Genomic DNA, 22,443 nt, shown 5'->3' on the forward strand with positions numbered 1-22,443 from the left:
AAGAGAAGGATGGTGAACCTGTTGATAAGGGCAGATATCAACGATTGGTGGGCAAGCTAATTTATCTCTCCCACACCAGACCAAATATTGCCATTGCTGTGAGTCCTGTGAGCCAGTTCATGCATGATCCTTATTCCACTCACATGGCTGCTGTTCTTCGTATTCTCCATTACTTGAAGTCATCTCCAGGAAAGGGGATCCTTTTGTCTCCTCATGACCATCTTCGCATTGAGGCTTACACAGATGCTGACTGGGGTGGTAACCCTGACAGGAAATCTACCTCCGGCTATTGTACTTTTGTTGGAGGAAATCTAGTCACATGGCGGAGTAAAAAGCAAAATGTTGTGGCAAGATCTAGTGCTCAAGCTGAATTCGTGCTATGGCCCAGGGCATATGTGAGTTATCGTGGCTTCGAGTTTACTCCTTGATATTCGTGGTTCTGTTCATCTTCCAATGATATTGTCTTGTGACAACAAAGCAAGAATTAGCATTGCCCACAATCCATGAGCATGACCGTACCAAACATGTGGAGATTGAGACACTTCATCAAGGAGAAGTTAGAGAGTGGGCAGATTTGTATTCCTTTTGTGAAGTCTGGAGATCAATTGGCTAATGTCTTCACCAAAGGGTTGAGTGGGAAGTTGTTTTATCCTAGTTTAGTCAAGTTGGGCATGTGTGATATCTATGCCCCAACTTGAGGGGGAGTGTTGAGATGTGTTACCCGATATTATAAGGGTATTTTGGGTTTTTTATTTATGCTTTATTTATGTACTTTTGAACAAGGGTAGGATTGTAATTTGGGCTGTGACACTGTTCACGTGAACAGTGTCGTGAATAGTATGGTGAACAGTGTTTCCCTTTGTAATCTCTTTTATTATTATTATTATAAATAGGGAGCTTGACTGATCTCATTGATCATTCAAGCTATTCACGAAATTCCTGTTTTGTTAACAGTTATTGAAGCCCGTCTGAGAAGAGAGCCACATATCTCAAAGAACCAATTTGGTTTTATGCCAGGTAGATCCACGACAGAAGCTATTTACCTACTGAGGAGGTTCATGGACAGATGTAGAGCTAGCAAGAAGGATCTCCATTTGGTCTTATTGACCTAGAAAAGGCTTATGACAGAGTCCCTAGAGACTTGATCCGACATGTTCTTATGAAGAGAGGGGTGTCAAGTAAATATATTGATGTAATTAAGATATGTATGAGGGTGTGGTGACTAGTGTGAGATTGATGGGAGGCCAGGGCAAGGAGTTCCCAATTACGATTAGGTTAAACTAGGGATCGGTGCTAGGCCCTTATTTTTTTGCACTTATTATGGATGAATTAACCAAGAGCATTCAAGATGTGGTCCCCGTGGTGTATGCTCTTTGCCGATGATATCGTTTTGGTAGACGAGACTAATGCAGGGATGAACTCTAAGGTAGAGATGTGGAGATCAACCCTTGAAACAAGAGGCTTTATGATTAGTAGATCAAAGGCGGAGTATACGATGTGTAACTTTAGTCACACTATGATGGATAATGACATGGTGAAGATTGAGGAGAGAGACATACCGCTAAGTGACTATTTTAGATATTTGGGGTCAACCATTAATAAAGAAGGTGACATAGATGATGATGTTTTACAGAGAATTAAAGTGGGATGGATGAAGTGGAGAGGTGAAACTGGAGTACTATGTGATCAATGTATTCCTTTAAAGCTTGAAGGAAAGTTCAATAGGACTGTTGTTCCTTCAGCTATGATGTATGGGGGGCGGAATGTTGGACAGTTAAGAAGTGTCATATAGAGAAGCTATGTGTAGCAAAGATGAGGATGTTAAGATGGATGTGCGGCAAAACTATGAAGGATAAAGTAAGGAATGAACGTATTAGAGCTGATTTGGGAGTTGCCCCAATCAATGACAAGCTCCGAGAATATCATTTGAGGTGGTATGGCCATGTTCAACGGAGGCCTGAGGATGCTCAAGTAAGGAGTGATTTGATCCTGATTGAAGGAGCTAAAAGAGTTAGGGGCAGGCCTAAAATGACCATAGGAGAGGTTGTGAGGAATGACATGCATAGTTTGGGTCTTGTACCAAGTATGACCTCGGATAGAGCCTATTGGAGGGTAAAGATCCATGTTGCTGACTCCATATAACTGAGATTTCCCTGACTTCCTGGGCTGGGCCTCTTTCCTCTTACTTTCATTTCCATTTTTTGCACTTCTCATCTCTTATGCCTTCATTTCTTCTTTTCTCTTACTTTGATTTGCAAGGATTACCCCATTTAGATGGGATAAGGCTTAGTTTGTTGTTAACCTAGGTGATTTCAAATCACATGAATCTATAAGGGGGATGATTGGTTTATCTATCTTATTGACAATGATCTTTTATTTATTAAAAGGCTATTACATCTACTGATGTCGTCTTTTGGAAAGAAGATTATCAAGAGTGAATTAGACTCAATTATAGCCAACCATACTTGGGAATTGGTCGACATTCCACCAGGTACCAAGTTACTTGACACCAAGTGGATATTTCGAAAGAAATTAAAACCCGATGCATCATTTGACAAGAAAAAAGCAAGACTTGGAGTCAAGGGCTTTGGACAAAAGAAAAATATTACTATTTTGACATATTTGCTCCAGTAGCGAAAGTTGCCATTATTAGGGCTTTGATTGTTGTGGCTTCCATATATAAATTGGTGATACATGAAATATATGTAAAAACAACATTTTTAAAGGGAGATCTAGAGGAGGAGATATACATAAACAGTTGGAAGGTCATCCCTAGACTTGAGCACAAGGTATGTAAACTTGTAAAATCTTTATATGGCCTAAAACAAACACCTAAACAATGGCATGTGAAGGTTGATATGATACAATGGATTTTTAGTAAATGATGGCGATAAGTGTGTATAATAAGTTCTATAATGGCAAATGTGTGTTCATCATACTATAAGTTGATAATATGTTAATTATGAAACTAGTCTAGACACAGTTAAACAAACTAAGAGTCTCTTAATATCGAACATTAATATACAAAGGAAATGGGAGAGACTAGTGTAATTCTTGGCATTAAGATCATTAGAAAGGAAAATGAGATTATACTATCTTAGGCTTACTATGTTGAAAACCAACTTAAAAATTATGGTCACTATGGCAGTCCTATTATTAAACAACTTTGGCGATTGGAGGCCATATATAAAGGAATATGGGTCAGCCGATCTTTCAAAAGAAGTACTCTCAAATTATTGGTTCAGTTTCATATTTGATGAATTGCACCAGACCAGATATAGCACTAGTTGTTGGTAAATTGAGCAAACACACACATAATCCTAGTACACAACATTGGAATGCCTTGGTAAGGTTATTAAGATAGCTAAAAGGCACTATGAATTATGCTTTGCATTATAGTGGAAACCCAACTGTACTAGAAGGATATTACGACCCAAATTGGATTTTGAATTTTGACGAATCTTTGGCAGGTAGTGGATATGTATTTACACTAGGAGGTGGAGCGATTTCATGGAAATCCCTGAAACAAACCAGTGGTATAAGATCCACCATAAAAGCTTAATTGGATATTCCATTGTGTCCGAAGCTTGTGTCTTCTATCGTTGCATTGTGATAATCAGGGGGTGATTACAAAAGCAAAAAGCAAAGTATACAATGGGAAAAAGAAGCACATCAGCCTGAGGCATAATCTTATACGGCAGTATATAAGTGGAGGGACGATAGCTAGCGACTTTGTGCGGTTAGAAAGAAATTTGGCGGATATGTTCACAAAGCCTTTGCACAAAGACTATTCATGAATCATCTAAAGGAATGAGCCTAAGGCCAATGACATAAGTCATGTGATGGATACTCAATCCATGTGATAGGAAGTCACTGGAATTGGGTTCAAACTTCAAAAGGTAAAAACAAAGTCACTGGATTAGTACTACTATTACTTGTTCATTCTAGTTAGATGGTAAAATAGTACTACTACAATGAAAGGATGATTAGTTATAAACTATTAATGAGCTATATACTTAGGAAATGTTGGTGTGTATTAACTATAGTGCACACTATGGGCTAACCTAAGTGGGTGTAGGAGGTGAGGCAGATTACCAATGAAAGTTTAAAGGGCGAACTTTCTAAACATCAATGAATTTGAGATGGGGACAAGGCCAGTTGAAAAATGTCCATTTATAAAAGAAATGTTGCGAGGGTTGACTTGTAGGATCTGGTTGGTAGACTAGTCGACTACGTTAATGAGGAAAGGTTCAAGAAGTCTGACTTTACCTCTACTCTGTAACGTAGTTTATCAGAACTAGTGTAGGTTCATGTCCAAAGGACACCTGCAACGACGTGTCTTACTAGTCTTATCTGCTCAACTTTTCTATTGGTGTTATGCTGGTATTTTGAAACTTGTGAACAAATTGTTGTATTTGTGTTTTAAAATAGTTAGTTTCAAAATACTTTTAAAACTATTACCTTGGTTTGTTTTGTTTTGTTTTGTTGTCTTCAAAGGTTTTACCCCCCAAGCGTTGCTTTGTCAAAAGCAAAGAACTTTTGGGCCCTGTTTGTTGGACGGAGAAAAGTGGAAAAGGAAAAAAGGGGTGGGAAACTTGTACTTGTTTCCCACAAACTACCACAAATGTGACTGTTTGGTTAGATGGGGTGGGAAACTTTCAGACAAGCTCATTAAATGCATTTATTCTTGTCTGGTGAGGTGGCACCCCTCTATTTATGGAAAAGTTACCTTTGAGTCTATCTCTTTTCTCTTCCTATTTCCTTTCTTTCCCATGGAGTTCCACCCCATGTCCATTTCCTCTCTCTCCCACTAAATCCCAGCCCACTACAAAATGCATATTCCATTATTTCCTCTCATTTTCTTTCCTTGTCAGCCCAACCCATAACATGTGGGACCCACCCTCACAAGTTTCCCACCCCTTTTTATCCGTCAAACAAACGGGGCCTTGTAGTTCTTTAGTCCCACATGGATTGGGAGGAAGTTCTAGCTTGTATATAAATGTTTATGGAAATTATAAGGGATAAGAGTGTTCTAATGGAGAGTATCCTTCCTTAAGGATGTCCTGGGGTGGGTCTTGGGTGCTTTCACACGTGCGCGCACTTGGCCAGGCTGGTGCGGTGTGTTTAAGTGGGCTTTGGGTCTGTGTCCATTAAATTATATTTCTTGGACTATAGACTTAAGGTGTTTTGGGCCTATTTGTGACTTATTGTTAAGTCATTGGCTTGCGGTTTTGGGCTTGGTTTTAGGCCCAAGTTGAATGGCACATTCATTATCTTTAGGACATAGCCCTTCATATGCTGTCTCTTCACAGAGACCCACCCATACTTAGGAGAGGCCCAGATGCATGAATTCAGAATTTTTAAGGGGGATTGAATCGTGGCCATATAGTTTAGGGAGACTCCCCTTGTAGAGACTCATTGAAGGGGCACTTTCATGTCTATAAATATAGGGTGGTAGGGTGCCATTTCATTCATTCAAAACTCGAATTTGGAGACAACTTTCTCTCTCTCTCTCTCTCTCTCACCGAATTGCTTCTTATCTCTTTGATTTTTTGGATTGTTGAGCATTGCCTTCCTCATCTTTGGGTTTTCCAGATTGTGATTGCAACACACATCTATGAATTCCCAAGAGGATGGTTTTATCTTGGAGGTTGAAGTGCATGTTACCCAGAGTGTACTAATAAGGGGGTGTTTACTACCTTAAGGAGGCTGTTCCCTGTGGCACGGCTCAATCCTACATAGCACCAAAGTCCGAATATTGAAGCTCTCGAGTTCGAAAGACTAGTTCTGAAAATTGATACTCTCCTCACCTCGTGGAAACAATTCTGACAAACTGATGAGTGTCTTACACTCATTTCATTACTGTTTAGCATCCAAATTTGAGTTTTAATGAGTGAAATGACAGCCATCCACCCTCTATTTATAGATGTGAAAGTGTCCCTTCAAAGAATCTTTACAAGGGGGTGTTCCCTAAACTGTATGGCCACGATTCAATCTCTCTTGGAGATTCCAAATCCACACATTTGGGCCTCTCCTGCATATGAGTGTGTCTCTTCACTGTGAAGAGACACAACCCATATGAAGGGGTAAGTTCTAAAGATGATGGATGTGCTGATTCGAATTGGGCTTACTACAAGCCAATGACTTAAAAATAAGTCACAACTAGGCTCAAAACTCCTTAAGTTTGTTGTCCAAAAAATATAATTTAATGGACCTAGACCCAAGCCCACTTAAACACACCACACCAACCCGGCCCGGTGCGCGTGCGTGTGAAAAGCACTCTAGACCCACCCTTGGACATCCCCAAGTAGGGATACTCTCCATTAGAACACCCTTACCCCTTATAATTTTTCTATAAACATTTATATACAAGTTAGAGCTTCCTCCCACTTTCCATATGGGACTAAAGAACTGCACGACATCTTTGCTTTTGACACAGCAGAGCTTGGGGTGTAAAAGCCATGAAGACAACAAAACAAAACATACCGAGGGATAGTTTTAAAAGCATTTTGAAGCTTATTATTTTAAAATACAAATACAACAGTTTCATAGGGAATCTCCTAAACTACGTAGCTATTAAACTACCTTCCTGTAAGAGGACCTGCCTGAATGAAGATCCTTGGACGATAATGCCTACAAGCATTCCAATTTATAAAATGATGCTTTTAGAATCACCAAGTTAAAAAGGAAAAGTCCTTTGGACCTCTTAATTACCTTCATCACATTTTATTCTCAAATACTAATATATAATACATGGGAATGTTGGTGAAGTCAGATGTGATCCAAGTAATACTCTCTTCTGAACAGATATAAGTCATTTCTTTAACCAGCCAACATCTTGGGGAAGGTTTCCACCAATGAATCCTAGTGGTCTAAGGATCTAGAATGATTACCTAAGGGCATCCCTGAAAAGGGGTGAACTTGCAATGTGGCCAAAGAAGAGTTTGAGAATCAGAAGATGTCCACTTATTCCATTTTGATACCTGGGGTACTACTGTTCGGACAACTTCCAATCTGGAGATCTTTTGATAGTACTTTAGCACAATTTTATCATCCAAATTACAATGACAGACCACCCCTCAAGAGAGAAACTACTTATACTGGAATCCCACCCCCAACCCCCACCCAAGGTACTAAAACTCGGGTCTCGGTACCAATTTGGCCTTTGGAAAAACCGAGTCGAGTCGAGATCTCACCGAGATCTCGCCAAGTTGGTGCATTTTTTTTTTCTCCGATTCGAAGCCTCAACTCGGTGGGTTTTAGATCTAGTTTGGATCTGAAACTTGGTATTCAGCCTATTTTAGGCCATTTAAACACAATGGCACTATCAGATTTTGCAAAAACAAAGTTCAAATATAAGTTTCAAATTGGACCATAGGTTGGTAGGCGATGACGTACTAAAATACCCTACTCTACACATAATTTAGTAATAGAAAGCAAGCAAAACATTCAATTAATAGCTAAACAACTTAAATAAGAATTGGAAATGTTAAAGTGATACAGCAAACTGTTTAATAGTGTTACAACTATCATCACATAAAATGACTTTGAATCAAGTATTCAGTCCCTGCTAGTGTCACATAGTCTTCCCATGACAGTGTTGCTGTATTGTTGCATATAGTGCTCTACAGCAAGCATATAAGAGTTCTGTCGAGTTAGGTAAGTAAATACATAGTAGATGGGTCATTTCCATGGGTCAACCCGAGATCTGAGATCTCGTTGAGATATGTCGAGTTCTGTCGAGTTAGGTAAGTAAATACATAGTAGATGGGTCATTTCCATGGGTCAACCCGAGATCCGAGATCTTGTATTATTTTGTATCGTATACCATCTCGTCTCAGGTTCTCAAAAACCCGAGAAACTCGCCGAGATCTCGTGAGTTCTCAAACTATGCCCCCACCTTCCTCATAAAAAAAGAAGTCAGATTAGATGTCCCTAACAATGATGAAGAGGAAAGGGGGGGGGGGGGAGAGGGAGACCGTAACAGTAATCAATGTTTTTAAAACCAGTCTGCACATCAAACCATTCTGGCCTAGCAGCCAGTGGTCCACTGATCTGACCTTATTGTCTAATTGGATTAGGTAAGTGTTCTGTAGCATTCAATATATGTACAAAAAAGTATCTCAATCATTAACGTGACCGGAATTCTGGCATGGTGATGAAGGCTTCGCTAAGTTTCACAAGATGGTTGAATTTGAATCAGACCTTTTATATGAGTCATAATAAATTCTAATTGTACTATATCCCTGACTGGCCTGGCCTGGCCTGGCTGGCTCACAGTCTGGTCAGAATGTTCAGAGCACTCTGACTTTTCCCACCAGATGCTCCATTGAGAGGTTGATGGTTCTGAGGAGAGTGCCAGTTTTGAGGTTTAGGTTGACCATGTAGGCCTAGTAGTCAACAGTCCTAACGATCTGACTGTATATTGGCTGGACCGATAGTCCATGAATACAGTGACATACATAATCAATCCCTTTGCAAGCTAAAAAATAACCTTTATGGAATCTTTTGCCAATGACAGAATAGTATGCCATTAAGAATTTCTCTGCCTCTTGAAGATCATTTTCTAGTGATTTCTCTATGTTGAGTAAAATGCTCTTCATTAGTAGTTTTGGGTTGTTAGGATGCATGTTTATGTCTATTTGTCATGGAACGAGGTCTCCCCGAGATCTCGCCGAGATCTTCGAGATATCTCGGTTTTTTGAAGGTCCGAGATGAGATAGAGTACGAGTAAAGGAAACAGCATCGACTCGAGATCTCGGTATTATCTCGGTATCTCGACGAGATCTCGGTATATTAAATTAATTGTATGCTTTCTACTACTAAATTATGTTTAGAATAGGGCCTATTAGTACGTCGTAGCTTACCAACCTAGGGTCCGAAGTCAAACTCCTATTTGGACTTTGATATTTCAAATTCTAATAGTGCCATTGTGTTTAAATGTCCCAAAATAGGGTGTATACCAAGTTTCATGACCTAACTAGGTCAACTGCCTAGCCAAAATCTGGCTTTGAGTTCAAAAAAAAAAATGCACCAACTCATCGAGATCTCGGCCCAACTCGGTTTTCTGCCTGGCCGAAACCAAGTCCGAAACCGAGACCTTGAACCTTGCTATTTGTTGAATTGTAACTTGTAAGCCTTATCTCCAAATTTTTACTTGATCATCCACACCGAGAGTCCAATTATTCATAGCATTCTTTCTATTTCTTCATTAATTCAGATGTGTGGTAATGGAGTGCGATGCTTTGCCCGGTTCATTGCCGAACTTGACAATATAAAAGGAAAAGACAGGTGCATTTGTTAGTGGCTTTCATGCTTATTCTCCTTTCTAATGTTTACAGTTTTTATCTCTTTGTAAACTTCTTTCACCCAAACCTCATTTGCATTCATGTGGTTTTATACATTAAATATATGGTCTTTAGTGTCTGAATGTGTTATATAGGATGGTTCTGTAAGACTGATCTCTGTACATGATAGGCCAACTCCACACCCCCCCCCCCCTAAAAAAAAAAAAAAAAAAAAATCTCTAGGTTATCAACTGCAACCATGAACTCTTGTGACATTTGTATTTGATGATTATGGCTAGAGAAATGGGTTTAAGAATGGAAGAGAAAATAGAAATCCAAAGGGATAACCTCAAGAGTTTGAAATAGATTAGGATCTGTGAAACACTCATGTTTGTGAGTTATCCAGAATGCCTCTTGTGCTTTGCCTTAAACACCATAACTTGAAATTAGCATATTTTAATTAATGCTTTGAGACTTCCTTCACTGGATTTGTTCCCAGTGATTTGTTGCTTTGTCAGAAAATGATGAAATGTTAAACCTATGCCTATGGGGAAGAATATAGTGTTTATACCCTGATCAAACCACCTCCTGAAGGTGAATACATTACCCTTCCCAGAACAATGAGATAATGAGATGTAAACCTTCTACAATACCTCCTTGAAGAAGCAATCCTCTCGCTTTTGCTATTCGAGAAGGCTTTTGAGAATTTTGGAATTATTCTAGATGCTCCCATATCAAGTTGTTCCCCGGCTTCTCCACCAGATAAGTTGCCCTGTTTAGGTTTTGCCTCTGGCTTCCTTTGTCAACTGCTGGTTTAAGGTTCACGACAATATGTTTATAGTTTTCATGAGGTAGGGTGTTCAAGCACTGCTAACCCATGAAAAGAATAACAATGAGGCTTTATCCTAACCTTGATCAAGAAAGCTAGTAAACTTTACCATTCATAGGAAAACTTTTCGTGAATTCAGCTGAAGATACTCATTTACTGTATGTGATTATTGGTCTTACAATGCCATTATTTGTAAATAAATGTTACAAGGTATTTTGTGTTAAAGGTCAGTCACAAAGTAGTTAAACGGCCTTAAGCTTTGTAAATATGTGTTTTAGGAAAATACATTGGGTGTTCATTCTATTGTTTTATAGTGAAAAGTTGTGCAGAATGAGAAGTTAAAGGTTCTTACCATGACATATTCTCTTAAAACTAGTCGAGATCAATTTTTCAAGCAAGAAGGTCGAAGTAAGTTGAAAGCAAAAAGGCACTAAAACAAAATTTTCAGAACTTGGATTCTAATCTTAACAGAATTGAAACAATATCAGAAAAGGTAAACCAGTTAATGCAAAAGTCGACCTCGAACCAGTGAGAAACCAGCGGGAGATCGATTGCAGCCAGGATCAACACAATAAGGATGAATAACTGAAACTTTATTTATTTATTTTTTTGTTTACATATGAAAGAAGAACATAAAAAAGAGGATAAGAAGAAGTAGAGGATATAGAGAAGATAGAAGAAGGGGATAGGGGATGGCTTTCTCAGCCTGGGTCTGTCACCCACAGCTATCCCAGCTGTTGAAACAAGGATATTCTCCCATACACAATGGCAACATGGCCTGAAAATTCTTTTCTCCACTTGATGAGTCCACAAAATTTTCAAAAAAATATCTCCACAAAATGAAAATATGGGCTGTGACACTGTTCACGTGAACAGTGTTTTGGTCTTTTAATTTCTTCATGCTTCACTCTGGGCTTGGGCTGAGGCTGCCTTAGGTGATGCTCCATCAAACCAGCAAAAACTTGCCACATCATCAGACCAGGCTGCTTCTCACAGCAGTCGAATCCACAACCTTGCTGGGTCGGTTTTGGGGCTTGTTCCTGCAGGTACATATGGACTTGTGATCTACATCACCAGTACTAACAAACCAGAAGAAGAGAAGAAGAAGGACTGAGAAAGAAGAGAAGAGACTGCCAAAGGTTGGAATAGCAGATGATGCCCCAGCAGCCCCCCTCCCCACGGTATATAATATTCATCAAGTACAATACTGCAAAGATTAGATACCCTCCAGTCCTTGTGGTAGTAGAAGTCTCACAAGATTACATCATAATAATAAATAAAACTGAAATAAAACTAATTACTGCAGGAACAGACAACAAGGCCCCTGTGGTATCATAAACACAACTTAACACTCCCCTTCAAGTGAGAGCATGTAAATCACCCATGCCCATCTTGGAACAACCCTACTGAAAAGTAGGACTAAATAGAGGCTTGGTAAACATATTACCCAACTGATATGCAAAAGAATCACAAGGAGTATCAATCAACTTTCTCATTACAACACCGGGTTACTGGTAATATAGATAGCAGCTTGATTATCACAAAACATCTTCATCTATTTAGTAACAGGAAACCCCAACTCCTAAAGTAACGATTTCAGCCACATCAACTCAGCTGTAGTATAAGCCATAGCCCTATACTTAGCCTCAATGCTAAATCTAGTCACAGTTGTTTGCTTTCTTGCTTCTTCATGTGACAAGATTGTCACCAATGATCGTACAATAACCTTTGGTAGACCTTTTATCACCATCAACATCAGCCCAATCTGCATCAGAATATCCAACCAAGTCAATATGCTGATGAGGTTGATAAATGAGCTGGAGCCCCTCTAAGATACCTCAATATTCGACAAGTTGCCTCCCAGTGAGTCTTCTTAGGTAATTCCATAAACTGACTAATAAGTCCCAAAAAGGGTTTACCTAGTGCATGAGGCTCCTGCCACTGTGGGGTCTGGGGAGGGTCATAATGTATGCAGCCTTACCCCTGCTTTCGCAAAGAGGCTGTTTCCAGACTTGAACCCGTGACCACTTGGTCACAATGGAGCAACCTTACTGTTGCACCAAGGCCTGCGACAAAGGAAATGTCAAGTCTAGTAATAGTAAGGTAAATGAGCTTCTCAACTAATCTCTTGTACCGATGTTTGTCATCAAATTCTTTGCTATCATTTGTCCCAAATTTATGATGTGGATCCATGGGTGTATCAATTGGCTTGGAAAAAAAGCATACCGGTCTCAGACTAGACGTCTAACACATATTTTCTCTGTGAGAGACTAATCCCTTTCTTACTTCGAAGCACTTCAATACCAAGAAAATACCTGAGGGCACCCAAGGCTTTCATCTGAAAATGTTGTTGCAAAGAAGATTTAACCTCGGTAATCCCAGATGCAACATCCCCAAATTTGATAATATCATCTACATACACAACCAATACAATCACTCTAGACTCCCGACAACGAACATATACTAAGTAATCAGAATTAAATTATGAGAATCCGCAACGACCGAGATCGAGATATACCCGAGTCGAACTGAGATTGAGATATACCACGAGATAATGTAGTCCTATATAGGCAAGGCCTAATAGGAGCCAGGTAAGATCAAAATTCTGTAACTGTTTACAGATGTGGGCTGTTTAGGGTAAAACTAGGATTAGGGGTGGATATTGGGAAAGGGGTTTATAGGGTATTAATGGGCAGGTCTAGAGGGCTATTATGGTATAAAAAGGTTAGGGTTTGGATGAGTTTTGAAATTCTGCAATTTTGGGCAGAATTGAATTTTAAGTCAAAATTAGGGTTAAGTTAGGTTTAGGTTAGGGTTGCCTTATATGGTAATGATAGGCAGATGTAGGGAAGTCTAATGGTATAGGTTTTATGATGTTTGAGTGAATGGAAGTAGGTTAGATGAGTTGGATAGCAAGATAAGGTTATTGGAGACAATTCCTAATGGAGGTAGGAGTAGGGGATTTTAGGGTTTAGGGTGGTGGGGGTTTGATGAAATTTGGATCGAGTGTCAATAATGATGTAAGGGATGTATGCTGAAAGTTTGGTTATAAACTAATGGACAGATTTGAAGTTATGGAGGAATCCTAGTTAGGGTAGGAATGAGAAGAAGAATGTTTAAACAAAGTTCAGATTCAAACTTACTGGATTTGAAGAGATCTTCAATGGCAGCAACTTTGAAGATGAACAATGGGGTCTCCCGATCTACAAGATGCAAGGAGATAAGTAGCAGCCCTCCCGATCTTCACGATGCAAGGAGTCGATTAGAGATCCACCAATCCCTTTACCTTGATATTACTCACAAGGCACACTCACGATGGAGCAAAGCCAGCAACAAAGGCAGCAAGCATAAAACTGAGTTTTTATTAATCAAAATTCGTATGTAATGCTGGCCTCCCTTACAAACTTATATAGAAAACTCAAAAATAGACTTAAACACTCAAAAGGAATGGCCTAATCCTATCCCTAACCTATTAGGCAACTTAAACTAACTAGGAAACTAAAATACTAAAAGAAATAGACTCAAAACTGTTAAGAATAGGAGTTTAAGGGTATTCTTGTATATAACCACATGTATTTTATGTTTCTTCTGTTATTTGTATAAGGCCAGGGGCCCCTGTGTAATTAGTTATTCTTTTTCAATATAAGGAAGTTTGTCTCTAGTTTGAGATAGAAGAGATTAAACACAACCGTATGTGCTCTTCTCTTTCCCTCTCTTTTCCTTCTTCTCCTTCCTCTCTAAAACTGAACATGGTATCAGAGCGTACTCTTCCTGGAGTTTGAAGGTGTTAGAAGGGTGTTTAGTGGACCAAGAGGTGGTTTCCTCTCTTGGTTGTTCTTTGAGTTTGAGCTCCAACTGCGGTTCTTCACAGATCTGTTTTCTCTCTCGGTTCTCATCCAAATGGAGAACAACCAAGTGCTCTAGTTTCGTTTGGAGGTTACCTTTCTTCCCATTGTGTCATCTCAAGCCAGTTGGGAGCATCCAAGGGACAGGAGTGAATCTCGGCCAGGACTGTTCTGCCCTGTTTTCCGCCAGCCAGAGTGTGGGATTGGCAATAGCTCTTCACTAGAGCTTTGTTTGGGAGCTTTTGGACTACCCACTGTCGTTTCTTGGTAAGGAAGACTTTTCTTTTCTACTCGCTTGTTTTACATTTGTGTGAGGCCCTACAAGCTTTTTCAAGCTTTGTGGTCTAGGTTACCTCTGTTTTTCTTGCCATTACTTGGGAATCTATTGTTCTTGCTTGAAGTCTGTTGATTGCTCCTCTCAAGTGTTTGTTTTAAAACCACAATGGGTGAAAAAAGCTGTTGAGACATCCGAACTTCCCATTACAAACAGCCTTGCCAATCCCTCCATCATATGAGAATCCAAATGTTCAGCTCCCCATTGTTAAGCTTGATAGTAACAATTACTTGGATTGGTCACGGTCAATGAAGCTTATCCTTCAAGTAGGGGAAGTTGGGATATATATCCTGGGAGCTTTAAGGCCCCTTCCATTGATGATCCGGGTTACTCTAAATGGGAAACCGAGAACTCCCTTGTGATGACTTGGCTCATTTTTTCAATGAAGCCGGAGATTGGAAGAAGGTTTATGAGCAAGGAGACAGCCAAAGATATTTGGGATAGTGTTGCTCGTATTTTTGATCGAGTGGGGACTCTACAAAGGTTTATCAACTTCTTCAACAGATTGTTAGCTGCGTCGGGTGACAAAAGTATCTCCGAGTACTATAGCCTTGTTGTGGGACTTTGGGAGGAGTATGATCACTACAGAGATCTCGTGTGTCCTGTTGATGAGCCTAAAGTGCATCGATTATTTGAGAAGGAGAGGGTCCTGTTCCTTCTTGGAGGTCTTAACTCGAGTTTGAACCCATACGGGTACGGATACTTGGCCGACCAAGTCTTCCCTCCCTGGAGGAGGTGTGTGGTTATTTACAGAGTGAGGAGACGCGTAGAAGTGCTATGGAGACCACTCCCTTGTTGAGCGCTCGCTCTTGTTTCATCCACTCCACAGGACCGTCCTCCCTTCACTAAGGGGCTGGTAGAGGCCGATTCTCCTGTGACTATTGTGGCAAGTCCGGGCATAAAAAGGAGTTTTGTTGGGATCTTCATGGGAAACCACCTCTCATCGCATCCGGAGGACAGAAAGGACCGAAGAAGAATGGGCCTAAAGCCCATGTTGGGGTTCATGAGTCCGATTCATCCTCCCTCTCCAAAGAAGACATAGCAGCTTTTCGTCGGATTGTAGCACACTTGGATGGATCCTCCTCTCTGCACCCACTACTTCCACTTGCTCTCAGGTCTCTACTTCATCCGCCACTACACCCGGGTAATTGACTCGGGGCCACGGATCACATGTGGTAGGTCTCGGCTTTTTAACTCCTACTCGGTTTGTTACGGAAAAGATAAGGTAAAAATTGCTGATGGTTCCCTTTCTTCCATCTCGGGTAAGGGAGATGTCCAAGTTACTCCACTTATCCCTTTGAAGTCTGTCTTTCATGTTCCCAACTTTGCCACTAATCTTCTTTCCATTAGCCAATTGACTAAATCTTTGAATCTGCTTTGTCACATTTTTTCCTACCCATTGTCTTTTGGGATTTGGTGACGAAGAGAGTGATTGGCGATGGACGTGAGACGATGGATTATATGTTCGGACACTTGTGCTTCCCTGTGACGATAGCTCAATCTTATGTGTGTGGGCAACATGGCGGACGTACACAGGAGGACATTTTGCTTTGGCACCGGCGTTTGGGACATCCTTCCTTTTCTGTTATGAGAAAAATGTTGCCACATTTATTTACCTCTTTTCCTGTCAATCATGTTTTTCATTGTGAACCTTGTCTTTTTGCAAAAAGTTGTAAGACAGTTTATCCATCTTCTAGCAATAGATCTATTTCACCTTTTCACATTGTTCATACTGATGTTTGGGGCCCTTCCCCTGTTACTTCTTTACGTGGCTTCCGCTACTTTGTCTCCTTTATTGATGACTTCTCTCGAGTTACTTGGGTTTATCTCTTGAAACAAAAGAGTGATGTCTATGTTGCATTTAAAAACTTTTATGAGTTGGTTTACACTCAGTTTCAAACTCGTATTCAGATTGTCCGTTCTGATAAAGGTGGAGAGTATATGTATGGTGGTTTGGAGTCCTTTTTTTCTGACCGTGGCATTATCCACCAGGTGGCTTGTGTTGATACCCCTCAACAAAATGGGGTTGCTGAAAGAAAAAACCGCCACCTGCTGGAAGTAGCCCGGTCTCTTTGGTTTACAATGCATGTTCCAAAAACCTTTTGGTCCGATGCCTTACTCACTGCAGTCTTTCTTATCAATCATATGCCCTCCAGTGTCTTGAACTTCAAAGTACCTCTTGCGGTCTTACCCTTACTTTCTTCTTCTTTTTCACTTCCCCCACGGGTCTTTGGTTGCATCTGCTATGTCCATCTTAGCAAATCTGCCCACACTAAATTGGATCCTAAGTCCTCGAAGTGCATCTTTCTTGGGTATTCCTCTACCTCTAAAGGCTACACATGTTATCACCCTCCTACCCGTCGGTGGCTTCTCTCCAAAGATGTTTCTTTCTTTGAACATCTCCCGTATTTTCAGTCACCTCTTCAGGGGGAGTGTCGTGGTAGTGAGGTTGAAGAGGCTCCTGAGTTTCTATCATTTCCTTCCCCCTCTCTCGTCCCTATTTCCCCATTTCAAATTGACAAGGGAAAGAAAAGGTCCGAGGATACTGTTGTTGAGGGGGAGTCTCCGAGTGCAGAGGTGAACAGAGAGCAGGGGGAGCTACTTGTGTATACAAAGGACAAGAGAAATCCTCCTTCATGGCTCCCTATACAGAAGACCTGCCAAAATCCTCCTTCGTCTCCTCATCCTGAGACAGGTATACCTTCCTCTACTCCTACACCCTCAGACTTAGATCTTCCTATTGCTCACCGCAAAGGAACTCGAGCTTGTACTAATCCCATTGCCAAGTTTGTCTCCTATGATTCTGTCTCCCCTACAGGTATTGCTTTCACAGTGGCTATCTCCTCCATCTCTATTCCTAAGAATGTAGTAGAGGCCATGGCTGATCCAAAATGGAGAGAAGCAATGAATACCGAGATGGTGGCCCTTGAGAAGAACCACACTTGGGATCTTGTTGAACTCCCAAAGGGGAGAGTTCCTGTTGGATGCAGATGGGTATTCACAGTCAAGTTCAAGTCTGATGGTACTGTAGAGAGATATAAGGCAAGACTGGTTGCTAAGGGCTATACCCAGGTGTATGGCATTGATTATCAGGAAACCTTTGCTCCAGTGGCCAAGCATAACTCCATTCGGGTACTCCTCTCAATGGCTGCAAACCTTGATTGGCCATTATACCAGCTTGATGTAAAGAATGCTTTCTTACATGGTGACTTAGAAGAAGAAGTCTACATGCACTCTCCCCCTGGGTTCAAGCATCCTAGTGGCAATGGAAAAGTGTGTCGTCTCAGGAAAGCGCTTTATGGCCTTAAACAATCTCCTAAGGCTTGGTTTGAGAGGTTTAGGCAAGCTATTCTACAGAATGGATACATCCAAAGTCAAGCTGATCACACTTTGTTTATACAAAGGAAGGGCAACACTATTACAGCTCTTATTGTATATGTTGATGACATTGTGGTCACGGGGAACAGCGAAACTGAAATCACAAAGCTTAAACTTTACTTGGCTCGGCAGTTTGAGATCAAAGATCTTGGTCCATTGAAGTATTTTCTGGGGATTGAAGTTTCAAGATCCAAGCAAGGGATCAGTGTTTGTCAGAGGAAGTTTGTCCTTGATCTACTTACAGAGACAGGGTACTTAGGGTGTAAACCAACCTTCTCTCCTATTGATCAGAATCACAAACTAGGAGAAGATTGTGGTGAGCCCCTTGTAGATGCTGAAAAATATCAGAGATTAGTAGGCAAGCTAATCTATCTTTCCCTTACCCGACCGGACATAGCCTATGCTGTTGGCGTGGTAAGTCAGTTTATGCATGCACCCAAAATGGGACATCTTGATGCAGTGTATAGGATCCTCAGATACTTAAAGTCATGCCCTGGAAAAGGTCTTCTCTTCTCTAGAAATGGTCACTTGAGGATCGAAGCATACACGATCTTGCCGATCGGCTGGATCTATTTTCGATCGAAGATCCACTTCGGGATCTTGTACTTTTGTTGGTGGGAATTTGGTTACTTGGAGAAGTAAGAAGCAACTGTGGTGGCTAGGTCAAGTCTTGAGGCGAATTTAGAGCTATGGCTCACGGAGTGTGTGAAGTCTTGTGGCTGAAGAGACTTGTTCAGGAATTGGGATTTGAGACTGTCAAACCTATGAGTTTATATTGTGACAACAAGGCAGCCATAAGTATTGCCCACAACCCAGTGCAACATGATAGGACCAAGCATGTTGAGGTTGATAGACATTTTATCAAGGAAAAGATTGAGTCAAAGACCATCTGTACCCCTTTTGTGAAGACGAATGAACAAGTGGCCGACATCTTCACCAAAGGACTTAGCACTCATCACTTTGACTGTTTATTGAACAAGCTGGGTATGTATGACATATACCACCCAGCTTGAGGGGGAGTGTTAAGAATAGGAGTTTAAGGGTATTCTTGTATATAACCACATGTATTTTATGTTTCTTCTGTTATTTGTATAAGGCCAGGGGCCCCTGTGTAATTAGTTATTCTTTTTCAATATAAGGAAGTTTGTCTCTAGTTTGAGATAGAAGAGATTAAACACAACCGTATGTGCTCTTCTCTTTCCCTCTCTTTTCCTTCTTCTCCTTCCTCTCTAAAACTGAACAAAAACATGGCTGGACTTATAGAGTCCTAATCCAGCCCAATTTACATCACATGACCACTTAAGTTGTCACATGACCACTTAACCAAGTCACATGATCACTTAAATTGAACCAATTGGTTGCAACCAATTTGAACCGGTTCAATTAAAAAATATAAAAATAAACTAAGTATTGGGCTAATCCCGTATGCAACCTATGTACCCCTAGTTTAGGCTCATTAAAGTGGCCTAATACATAGAAAACCCTTGGGAACAAAGACCCAACATGTATATAACCCAACCCTAGGCCTATTTCTAAAGAAATAAGCCAATTTCTATGATGAACCTGCATCACGAGATCTCGGTGAGATACTGAGAACTCGACCGAGATCTTGCACAAATCTTGTATCGCCTACCGTCTCATCTAGAGACTTCACAAAACCGAGATATTTTCGAGATCTCGCTGAGATCTTATACTATGGCAGCGAGTAACAAGGGAACTGAACTGATCGAACTAGGCTCTAGGCTATTGTTTTAAGCCATAAATAGCCTTATGTAACTTACAAGCTCTGTGAGCATTCTCCCCCTGAGCAACATACCTTAGAGGTTGCTCCATATACACCTCCTCATGTAGGTCACCATATAAGAAGGCATTCTTGATATCCAACTGATAGAGAGGCCAATCTAAATTCACAACTAAGGAAATAAGTACACGAACCAAATTAAGACTAACAATAGGAGAGATCTCGAAATAATCCACAACATAGGTCTAAGTATAACCCTGTGCAACCAAACAGACCTTAAGCCATTCAACTGAGCTATCTGGATTGTATTTAATGGTGTACACCCAGCGACACCGCACAATGTCCTTACCTGGAGGTAAATCCACCAGGTTCCATGTTTGATGAGAAATTAACCCATCCATTTCTGTTTCCATTTTTACTTTCCATCCAGGGTGAGATAAGGTCTCAAGATGACTTTAAGGAATGGAGTGAGTAGATAAGGATAAAGCGAAGCTATGCAAGGGAGATGGAAGGTGAGAGAAAGAAACATAATTTTCTATAGGATAAGCAGTCATGGATTACTAAGTGCAAGAGCAGTTACCTTTGCGAAGAGCAACTAGTAAGTCATTAGAAGACAAGGTGGGAGCAGGACCTTCAGCCGGAGGATCAGTTCATGTGGTGGGCTGGGAGCCTGGGAAGCAGTTGGAATCAAACTTGACTGTATTGTCTTCTTACGCCTCTGATACACTTGCAGTGGGGCAGATCAGGTAGTGGTTGGAGCATTGTCAACAAAAAACATGAGTGTAGGTAGAGGAGGTAGCCGAACAACATCTATGTCAAGGGAAGAGCTAGGGGCAGTAAATGAAAAATATGGATTATTTTCAAAAAATATAACTTCGGCATTGACAAACTGCTGGTGAGTAAGAGGATCATAGCAGTTGTACCCTTTCTGAGTTCTAGAATAACCAAGAAAAACTCACTTGACAACCTTGGGAGACAACTTATCAACTTGATGTTGCAAATTATGAACAAAGCACACACATCCAAAACTTGAGGTGGCAAAGCAATAAGGAAGATTTTGGAATTACAATAGATAAAGGTTTTTGATTTGCTAGAACAAAAGAGGGCATTCGTTAATCAAATAATTAGTGAGAGCTGCATCAAACCAAAAACTTTTGGGAACATTCATAAGAATCATTAGAGACCGAACAATCTCCAATCAATGTCTGTTTTTTTGTTCAACAACCCCATTTTGTTGAGGTGTATAAGAACAACTTGTTTGATGGATGATTTCATGTGCATAACAAAAAGCATATATCTCATGTTGAGTGTATTCAAATGCATTATTAGATCGAAAAACTTTAATAGAAACATCAAACTGGGTCTTTATTTCATTGTAAAAATCTTTAAAATAAGAAATAAACTTTGAAAGGTCTCTCAACAAGTACAACCATGTCTGATGAGAGTGTGATCGTCCATAAAAGTGACAAAATAAGAAAAACACCTTATTTTTTAATATATCTCCAAATATCTGATTGTACTAAGAAAATAGAGTGTAACTTCTAGACACGTTACAAGAAGGGAAAGATGACCGATGACGCTTCCTAAGTTCACATGCTTCACACTCAAGGTGAGACATTGTCTTGCAACTAGGTATCATATACTGAAGTTTGGATAATGATAGATGCCCCAACCAAAAGTGCCATTGAATGGGAGAAAGACCACCGGAAGTAGTAGTAGCAGCAATAGAGGGTCTAGCAAAATTAAGTTAATATAGTCCATCCTGCTCAAGCCCGTCACCAATCATCCACCTTGTTTGAATATCCTGATAGACACAATAAGAGGGATGGAAGGTGACAGAATAGTTAAGAGATTTAGTAAGTTGATTGACTGATAAAAGACTTAAAAGGTAATTGTGGAACATGAAGCAAATAGGATAGTCATGGATGAAGTAGGGGAAACTGTACCATGACCAGTCACATTGGTAGAAGACCTATTAGCAAGAATTACAGAGGACATAATGAGAACTTCAGACAATGAAGAAAACCATTTTGACTCACCATTCATATGAGTAGAAGCACCAGAATCAATTATCTAAGGATTGGAAGTGTTGCTGTTATTAGCAGGGAAAGTGCTGTACACTTTCCCCAACAGCAGCAGTCCCCATTGAGTGGGCCGCCCTCCTGCTTGGGAGTTCGGTGGTAGAGCCCCCTACCCGAATTTATTCTAAACAGGAAGATGTGGTACAGTAGCAGTAAGAAATGTTGATGTACCTGAGTGAGCCAGAGTGGCTGTGGATGAGGAAGTAGCAGTGGACGACTCAAGATTTTGGAGACGTTGAAGTATTTGATTGTAGTCATCTCGAGACACAGAACTGGATGGAGAAGCTCCAGATTAAGAGGCAAGGGTGGTGGTACCAAAAGACACCTCAGTATTACCATCAGACACAATGGTGTTAGCTAATTGTTGAGTGCATTCTGGTTTATCATGTTTAGCCAACATGTCTCAACTGTATGAGTGGGCTTGCCACTAAAAGAATGTTGTCTTGAGGACCGGTCAGGCTGTTTTCCACCTGTACCACGACCACGGCCTCCCCATGAGCCACGATCTCTCCTCAACAAACGCAAAACCTTCCTTAGAAGAGGGTAAGAGATCAGTTAGGGAAGGAGTAATGATATGCTGAAGATGAGAGAAGGTCTCATTCGGAGAAGGCACCTTCTTCCCAGCAAGCAACTGGCTCTAAACTGATTGATGATTAGAATTTAACCCGGCCATAAATTTTGCAACCTAAAATTCAGCCCGTTGAATGTTGAATCTTCAAGTGTTCCAGATCAATAGCAAGAGGTCGATGAATATTGAGCTCCTCCTACATTCCCTTAAAAGGCATAGAAGTACTCATTCAAAGATTTGTCCCCCTACTTGAAGTTAAAAATTTTATCATATAGATCATAAATATGGGACATATTCTTCTCTTGGGAGAAGCTTTCTTTCAAGTCATCCCAAAGCCCTTTTGTAGTGGTGTGTAACATGAGATTTGCTGCAATAGCTGG

The 22,443-nt window shown here is 40.5% G+C and overlaps 1 pseudogene; it reads left to right on the forward strand.

The window, feature by feature from the left end:
* The window catches only part of LOC122652758, a 62,010-nt pseudogene that overhangs the window by 27,388 nt on the left and 12,179 nt on the right, over positions 1-22,443 (forward strand).

Source organism: Telopea speciosissima, chromosome 2 (assembly GCF_018873765.1).
Source record: "Telopea speciosissima isolate NSW1024214 ecotype Mountain lineage chromosome 2, Tspe_v1, whole genome shotgun sequence".
Classification (NCBI taxonomy): Eukaryota; Viridiplantae; Streptophyta; class Magnoliopsida; order Proteales; family Proteaceae; genus Telopea; species Telopea speciosissima.